We start from the raw sequence: 9,818 nt of genomic DNA on the forward strand, positions 1-9,818 counted from the left end.
ATTCTGCTCAAATTTCACCTTCTCATGAGATAGAATTCTGACTTTAAAGTTTAGCAGTAACGTGTACTTCTACATGTTTCATAGCATACTTTAGTATAGAATCTATCTCATTGTAATATAATCATTTGTTTTCTTATTTGTTCCCTCATCTAAAGTTTTAGTTTTTTGAGAGCAAGTACATAGTAGGCACTCATTTCATCACCCATGTAAGATAAACAAGACACAGATATAAAGAGAGAAATCATGGAAGTTTTACTTGGCAACTCTGTAAATTAATATCCCACTTTTTTTTTTAAAGACTTTATTTATTTGACAGATCACAAGTAGGCAGAGAGGCAGGCAGAGAGGAGGAAGCAGGCTCCCCAGTGAGCAGGGAGCCAAATGTGGGGCTCAATCCCAGGACCCTGAGATCATGACCTGAGTTGAAGGCAGAGGTTTTAACCCACTGAGCCACCCAGGCGCCCCAATATCCCACTTTTGAAAAGCAATTTAGTGGCATGTATCAAGAGCTATGGAAGAAGTGTTCATAGTCCTGCACAAATTGGTTTAGAATAAGGCCAAGAGTCCTTCTGTAATCATAGCATGACTACTCAAAGTTTGAACCATATAGGCTGCTCTCCATGGTTCTGAACTATATTTGACCCTCAAGACACAAGTTCACTAATATCTCCTGTGTAATCTTTCCCCAAATGTGAAGCAGAGAAGGAAAGAGAGGTAATAAGAAAGAAATGTAAAATACAGATGAAGAGAGGTTGTTACAAAGGCATACTTAGAGATTAGATTAGAAGAAGGAGATTTATTTTGAGATTATTTTCAAATAGTTTCAGCTGCAAAATTCCACTGTAAAAGAATCACTGCAAGGGAACCAATAGAATGAAAAGACAACATATGAGATGGGTGAACATATTTGCGAACCATATATCTAACATGTCTTACAACTCAATAGCAAGGAAACTTAATAACTAATAAAATGGGCTAAGGACTTGAATAGACATTTCTCAAAAAAAAAAAAAATATATATATATATATATATAAATAATCAACAGGCACATGAAAAAATGATGAATGTTACAAATCATCAGGGAAATCCAAATCAAAACCAGAATGAGATAACACCTCATACCTTTCGGGATGACTATTATCAGAAAAACAAAAGACAAGTGTCAGCAAAGATATGAAGAAGTTAGAACTCTGTACATTGCTGGTGGGAATGCAAAATGGTACAGCTACAATTGAAGACGGTATAGAAGTTCCTCAAAAAATTAAAAACAGGGGTGCCTGGGTGGCTCCGTGGGTTAAAGCCTCTGCCTTCAGCTCAGGTCATGATCCCGGGGTCCTGGGATCGAGCCCCACATTGGGCTCTCTGTTCAGCAGGGAGCCTGCTTCCCCTTCTCTCTCTGCCTGCCTCTCTGCCTACTTGTGATCTCTGTCTGTCAAATAAATAAATAAAATCTTTTAAAAAAATTAAAAACAATTACAATGTGATCCAACAATCCCAGTTCTTGGAAACTATACTAAAAAATTAAAATTAGGGGGTGCCTGGGTGGCTCAGAGGGTTAAAGCCTCTGCCTTCGGCTCGGGTCATGGTCTCGGGGTCCTGAGATCGAGCCCCTCATCGGGCTCTCTGCTCAGTGGGGAGCCTGCTTCCCCCTCTCTCTCTGCCTGCCTCTCTGCCTGCTTGTGATCTCTGTCAAATAAATCAATAAAATCTTTAAAAAAAATTAAAATTAGGATCTTGAAAAAATGTTAGCACACTGATGTCCCACATAGCTCTATTCATATTAGCCAAGATATGGAAATAAACTAAATGTCCATTGACTGATGAATTAATAAAGACAATATGGTATATACGTAGAGTGGAATATAATTCAGCCTTAAAAAGAAAATTCTGCAACATGCAAAAATATGGATGAATCTTGAGGACATTTTGCTAAATGGAATAAGCCAACCACAGAAAGACAAATACTGCATGATTTCTCTTACATGAGGTATCTAAAAATTCACAGAAGTGAAGAGTGAAGTGGGGGTTGGCAGGGGCTTAAGGAAGAAAGAAATGGGGAGTTACTAATAAATGGGCATAAAGTTTCAGCCAAGCAAGATGAATGTGCCCTAGAGATCTGCTGCACATATGGTCATCAGTAATATATGGCACACTTAAACATTTGTTAAGAGGACAAGATCTCGTGTTAAATATTCTTAAAATAAAATTTAATGTAAAAATAAAATAAAATAAAAATGAAGTTGTTTGCCTAATAATACAACCTTGAAATATACAAAGCTAATATTTGAAGAATTAGGGAAAAACCAAATCTTTTTAATAATTGACAAAACAAGCAAAAAGGGTCAATAAGGTGAATAAGGCAATTTAAAAAATTGACCTACCTATTACATAAAACATAGTACAATAAAATACAGTCCAACAACTGTAGAATACACATTCTTTGGAAATACACATGGAAAAATTATTCAGATAACTCATATGCTAGGTCGGAAATCAAGAAATCAAATATCGGGCACCTGGGGGCTCAGTCTGTTAAGCGTCTGCCTTCAGCTCAGGTCATGATCTCAGGCTCCTGGGATGGAGCTCTGCATCAGGCACCCGCTCATCAGGAAGCCTGCTTCTCCTCTGCCCTTGCTCCTCGCCCCCTGCTCATGATCTTGCTCTCTGTCAAATAAATTTTAAAAAAATCAATTATCAAAGATTACAATCATAGAGAGTATATTCTTTATTGAGAAATTAAGCTAGAAATAAATAACAGGTAACTAGTGAATTGACAAATCCATGGAGATTTCATACTTATAAATAATTCCTGGCTAAATAGAATGAAATTTGAAAAATTCTGAACTAAATGGTAAGGAAAATATATCATCTCAAAGTTACGGAACTCAGCTAAAGTAGTGTTTAGAAGGACATTTGAGACTTAAATATTTAAAAATAAAAGAAATGCTGGCAGTCAACTATTTATGCATCCATCTAAAGGAGCTAAAAGAAAATTAGCAAATTAAATCTAAAGAAAATAAGAAGGAAATAATACAGATAAGATCAGAAATCAAAAAAATAGAAAACAAATTAGGGTAATTCAACAAGACAAAATGTTTATCTTTGAAGTTTTTTTTTTTTTTTAAGATTTTATTTATTTATTTATTTATTTGACAGAGCACAAGTAGGCAGAGCAGCAGGCAGAAGGAGAGAGAGAAGCAGGCTCTCTGCTGAGCACGGACCCCGATGGGTTTGATCCCAGGACTCTGGGATCATGATCTAAGCCCAAGGCAGCCGTTTAACCAACTGAGCCACCCAGGCACCCCTATCTTTGAAGTTTTTATTAAGTCTTTTGCAGGGTTGCCTGGGTGGCTCAGCCGTTAAAGTTAAGCATCTGCCCGCAGCTCAGGTCTTGATCTCAGGTCTTGGGATCAACCCCCACTTTGCATCAGGATACCTGCTCAGTGGGAAGTCTGCTTCCCCCTCTCCCTCTGCTACTTCCCTGTTTGTGCTCTCTCTCTCTCTCTCTCTCTCTCTCTCTCTCTCTCTCTGTTTCTTTCTCTCAAATAAATAAGTAAAATGTTTAAAACAAACAAACCTTTGCAAGATGTAACAAGAAAAAAGGTAGAAGGTACATATATAAGCATGAAAACGCAGACAAAAAGATGTGAAAGACAGGGGCGCCTGGGTGGCTCAGTGGGTTAAAGCCTCTGCCTTTGGCTCAGGTCATGATCCCAGCATCCTGGGATTGAGCCCCCGCGTCGGGCTCTCTGCTCAGCAGGGAGCCTGCTTCTCCCCTCTCTCTCTCTGCCTGCCTCTCTGCCTGCTTGTGATCTCTGTCTGTTAAATAAATAAATAAAATTTAAAAAAAAAAAGATGTGAAAGACATTAAAAAGATAATCAGAGAATGAATTGTGTTAATACATTTGAATATTTAGATCAAACGAACAAATCCTTTATAAAATGGGAACCACAGAAACAGAATATGTGTATAATAGTATACTATTAAAGAAACTGCATCTGTAATTTAAAAAAAATTCTCACAGAGCAAACTCAAGTCCCAAGTGGCATTATTAGTAAATTCTATCTAAAATGTTAGGAAAAAATGTATCCTAAACTCTTCTAGATAAGTGAGAAAGAATACTTCCCAACTCATTTTACCTAACCACCATAACATTGATATCAAAATCTGACAGTTACAAAAACAAGGAAATTCTGGTTTATTCACAAACATAGGTGCAAAAATTGTAAAGAAAATGTTAACAAATTAAATATATATAGATAAAAAAAGGTGTTGACATGATAACCAAGTTGGGTTTATTCCAAGGAACATAAAGTTCATTTAACATTTGTAAAACCAGTCATTGTAACCTACCACAGTAACAAAACAAAGGAGAGAAATTACTCAATAATTTCAATTGATCCTAAAAAACATTTGGTAAAATTTAATATCCCTTCATATGAAAATACCTATTGATGCTAAAAACTGTCAGCAAATAAGGAAAAATGATATACTCTATCTGATAAGAGGTATCTACCAAACTCCTAAAGAAAATATATTTGATGATGAAATACTCAAAGCCCTCCTGGGAAAAAGAAAAGGATGTCCACTGTCACCACTTTTATTCACCATTTTACTTGATATAAACTATGTAATTAAGAAAGAAAAACAAGAGCCACAGAGAATGGAAAGAAAGGATAAAACTCATTATTCACGGGTGATATAATTGTGCACATGAAAATCAGAACATTGCAACAGAAATTTGCAGAACAACGCAGAACATCATTTTTGCATCAAAAAATCAGTAAGTGATTTTAACAAGGTCACTGGATATAAGGTCAGTATATATAAAAATCACATGTATTTCTATATACTAGGAAAAAAAACTGCATAATACAATCTAAAAAATTAATAAAATGTTAAAACAATGTAATTTACAGTTTCATCAAAAGACATCAAATACTTAAGGAAAAAAATTAATGAAAGCTATCCAAGACCTATATTCAGAAAATAACAAAACATCACAGAGAAAAATTAAAGAAGATTCAAATAAATCAAGGTTGGTTAATAAATCAAGGTTATAAATCAAATAAATCTTCATGGATTTGAGAACTCCATATTTTAAAGATGACAATTCTTTGCATATTAAAGAAAAATTTTTGCAGAAATAGAAAATTTAGTAAAACTGGTTCTAAAATGTATATCAAAGGGGTGCCTGGGGGCTCAGTTGGTTAAGCACCTGACTTTAGATCAAGTCATGGTCTCAGGCTCCTGAGATCGAGCCTCACATTAGGTTTCCTGCTCAGGGGGGAGACTGCTTCTCCCTCTCCCTCTGCCCCTACCGTGCTCATCCCTCTCTTAAATAAATAAAAAATATAATAAAACAAGGGTGAGTGGGTGACTCAGTCAGTTAAGCTTCTGCCTTCAGCTCAGGTCATGATACTGGAGTCCTGGGATCAAGCCCCGTGTCTGGTTCCCTGCTCAGCTGGGAGCCTGATTCTCCCTCTCTCTCTCTCTGCCCCTCCCTTGCTTCTGTGCTCTCTCTCTCAAACAAATAAAACCTTTAAGTAAATAAATAAAATATAAAAATGCAAAATATAAAAATATAAGTATAAAAAAGATTTTGTCATGCTATTTAAAAAATAATAATAAATAGTTTATATCAAATATCAAAAGCTAAAGGGCTAAGAAAAATTCGATATCAAAGAAAGAAGACAAAGTTGAGAATTTACACTATCAGATATCAAAACTAATTTTTAAATACAGGTATAAAAACAGTATGGTATTGATTCAAACATAGAAAATGGATCAGCAGATCAGAACACGATTTTCAAAAACAGACATCAAAAATCTATGCCAGATGCTCATACTTGAACATCTAAGAGAGAAAAAAAAACCTTTTTTAAAAATATAACAGGAGAATATGCCGAAGACTTCAGGATATGCAGATTTCCTAAAGCATAACACAAGACATATACCGAAAGAGATTACTAAATTGGACTTGACTAAAATTAAAATTTCTCTTCAACAAATATACTATGAAGAGAGTGAAAATGCAAATCAGAGAAGAGGAGATGATATTCACAATATAGATGTATGACCAAAAAAACCCTTGTATCCAGAGCATATTTGGAACTTCTACAGATCAGTAGGGAAGACCGACAATGCAATTTTTAAATAGGCAAATGATTTGAACTGGTGCTTCACCAAAGAGGACATCCAAATGCCTAATAAGCAAATAAAAGGGTGCTCCACATCAGTTGTCACACAACATACTGGCTAACATTATGCCATTGCCAGTTCTTGGGTGTTAACAATAATCAGGAGTAACTGGAACTCCTATATTCTGCTATGGGAGGTTAAGGAGATTCAGCCCCATTGGCTATGGCTGCTCTTTACACCTAGAATTCTGGAAACTAAATCCACTACTGGCCTGCTTATCTGGACCAGAACCCTGAGAGAAACCCTATATCTCATTTATGTAATAAAGCCAAACACACTTTTACAGACCCAGCAATTCCATTCAAATACATATTGAACACATAGGGATATGTGCGTCGAAAGATTTGTACAAGAAAGGTCATGGGAGGGGAGCCTGGGTGGCTCAGCGGGTTAAAGCCTCTGCCTTCGGCTCCAGTCATGATCCTAGGGTCCTGGGATCGAGCCCCATATTGGGCTCTCTGCTCCACAGGCAGCCTGCTTCCTCCTCCCTCTCTCTCTGCCCGCCTCTCTGCCTACTTGTGATCTCTATCTGTCAAATAAATAAATAAAATCTTTAAAAAAAAAAAACTAGGGTCGTAGGAGTTTATTGATAATAGCTCTAAACTGGAAAAACTGAAAATGACTATTGACAATGGAATGGATAAATTGGGGTATATTCGCATGATACAATAATATACAAAAGGAATGAACTAATCCTACATGTACAAAGACATACTATATGATTCCATGTTTATGAAATTTTTTAAAATAGGCAAAATTAACTATAGTGACAGATGTTAGAAAAGTGGTAAACTTTGGTGAAGAAGCTTCTGGGTGTTGGTAGTGTTCTTGATCTTAACGTAGGGAGCGATTGCATAGATGTATTTGTTTATAAGAGTTCAGTGATCTATAAGTTTAAATTTATATGTTTTGCTTGATATTTTTTAATTTTACTTTTTTAAACTTATCCCCCAAAACACACGTCAAGGTGACATAAGTTTTTTCCAAGATTTTCCCTACAAGTTTTATAGTTTTTAGCTTTTATGTTTAGATGTATGATCCATTTCAAGTAAACTTTGTAAATGGTTCAAGACAAAGTCAACATTATTTTTTTTCATAAGGATATCAAGTTATTAAAACATCATTTGTTAAAAGTACTTCCCTTTCCTACTGAACTGCCTTGGCAACTATGTAGAAAATCAATTCGCCATATATCTGACTTTCTAATTCTGGAATCTTTATTCTGTACCATCGTGATTACTCTAACTTTATAGTAGGTCTTGAACTCAGGTTGCTGAAGTCGTCCAATTTTGTCCTTTTTGTTTTAAAATTACTTTGTTCCATAGCACCTATCAATAAATATTCCTAGAATGAGCATTTGAAAATTTTTACTTTGGATATTCGAAGTCATATTTAGAATCAGCTCATTAATTTCTGCAAAAAATAACCCCACTAGAATGATGTTGGGATCTTTTGCCTCTCTACGTCAATCTGGGGAGAACTAAGAGTTTAACAATATTGAACAGAGCATATTTCACCATTTATTTAGGTCTTTAATTTCTCTCAGCAAAGAGACTTCCAGTGAGCGTCTTGCATATCTTTTAATTTATTCCTAGGTGTTTAATATTTTGTAGTAGTATTGTGAATGAAATATTTTCCTTTCCAATTTCCAATTGTTTGCTACTAGCGTATAAAAATATAATTGTCTTTTGTGTATTGACCTTTTACCTTATGACCTTGCTAAACTCCTTTATTTCTAGCTGGTGTTCTTTAGCATTTTATAAGTAAACAATCACTTTTTTTAAAGATTTTATTTATTTATTTGACAGACAGAGATCACAAGTAGGCAGAGGCAGGCAGAGAGAGGAGGAAGCAGGCTCCCCACTGAGCAGAGAGCCTGACGCGGGGCTCGATCCCAGGACCCCAAGACCATGACCTGAGCCAAAGGCAGAGGCTTAACCCACTGAGCCACGCAGGTGCCCCAGTAAACAATCACTTAATCAACAAAGATAGCATTATTCATCCCTGATTTTCATGTTTTATATTTATTTTTCTTTCCTTAATGCAATGACTAAGACTTCCATCACAAGGTTGAATAGGGTAATGAAGAAGAGTGTCCTTTACTTGATCCTGAACTTTAGAAGGAAAGCATTCACTATTTAACCATTGGTTGTGTTCATGACTCAGGTGTTAAATGAATCACGAGTGCATATTGAGATTGATCTAACACTTTTTCCGCATCTGTTGAAATGATGTTATTTTTATTCTCTATTCAGGTAATATGGTGAATGATACTGACTTTCCAAATGTTATACCAATTTTGCATTCCATGGTAGAACTCTACTTGATCATGATATATTTTCCTTTTTGTGTATTGTTGGCTTTTATTGACTAATTATTAATAATTTTTAAGTATTTGTTCATGAAAGATGTTAGTCTTCAATTTTATTTATTTTTTATATTTGTCTGGTTTGTGGTTATGCTGGCCATATAAGACAAATCAGTAACTGTTTTTTCTTCCTCTGTTTCTAAAAGAGTTTATGTAAGATTGGTGTTATCTTTCTTGAATATATCAGTATTCACCATTGACACTGGGGCTTTCTTCATGGAAAGGTTTTTGATGAAAAAGTCAATTTCCTTAACAGATAGGTAGTTCTCTCTTATCTCTGTTTTGCCTTCCATGGTTTTAGTTACCTCTAGTCCGTTGCAGTATGGAAGCAGATGACCCTCTTTCTGACATGGTCAGAAGGTCAGTAGTAGCCCAATGTTATGTCACAATGCTTCCATCACTCATCTCACTTCATCTCATCACACAGGCATTTCGTCATCTCACATCATCATGAGAAGCATGAATATGATATAATAAGATATTTTGAGAAAGAGCAAGAAACCACATTCACATAACTTTTGTTACAGTATTAGTGTAATTATTCTATTTTATTAGCTCTTGCTAATATCTTGCTGTGCCTAATATGATTTAAACTTTGTCACAGGTGTGTATGTATAGAAAAAACAGGAGATGTATAGAGCTTGGTACTATCCTCAGTTTCAGCCACTGTGTGTTTTGGAGCATAGACCCTGAAGATGAGGGGACTACTGTATAGCAGGATTGAAATATTATTTCATCTTTATCAGTTTTAGTAAGTTATATTTTTCTAGGAACTTTTCCATTTTATATAATGCATCAAATGTATTGGTAAAATGTTTTAATAATATCTTCTTATTGTTACTTCAATGTCTATAGGATCTATGGTAATTACTGTATCATTCTTATTATTGATGGTATTGTATTATTTCTTTTTTCCCCTTGATTACTTTTCTAAGGCTTGATGATTCTAACCTTTTTAGCATTACTAGCAAATAATGTAAAATCAACTCTTATATTTATTAACTTTCTCTCTTGTTTGAAGTGTCCTATTACATTGATCTCTGCTCTTTGCTTTATTTCCTGTCTTCTACACTTTTAGGGTTTGCTTTGCCCTTCTGTTTTTAAGGTTGTTAAGGTAGAATCTTAGATCACTGATCTTAGACCTTTCTTCTATTTATTTATTTATTTTTTTAAGTTAACTCTATGTCCAACGTGGAGCTCTAACGTCTCACCTGGGGATCAAGAGTTGCATGCTCTATCAAGAGTTG

This window comes from Enhydra lutris, unplaced genomic scaffold (genome assembly GCF_002288905.1).
Source record: "Enhydra lutris kenyoni isolate GAN:26980312 unplaced genomic scaffold, ASM228890v2 scaffoldscaffold8, whole genome shotgun sequence".
Classification (NCBI taxonomy): domain Eukaryota; kingdom Metazoa; phylum Chordata; class Mammalia; order Carnivora; family Mustelidae; genus Enhydra; species Enhydra lutris.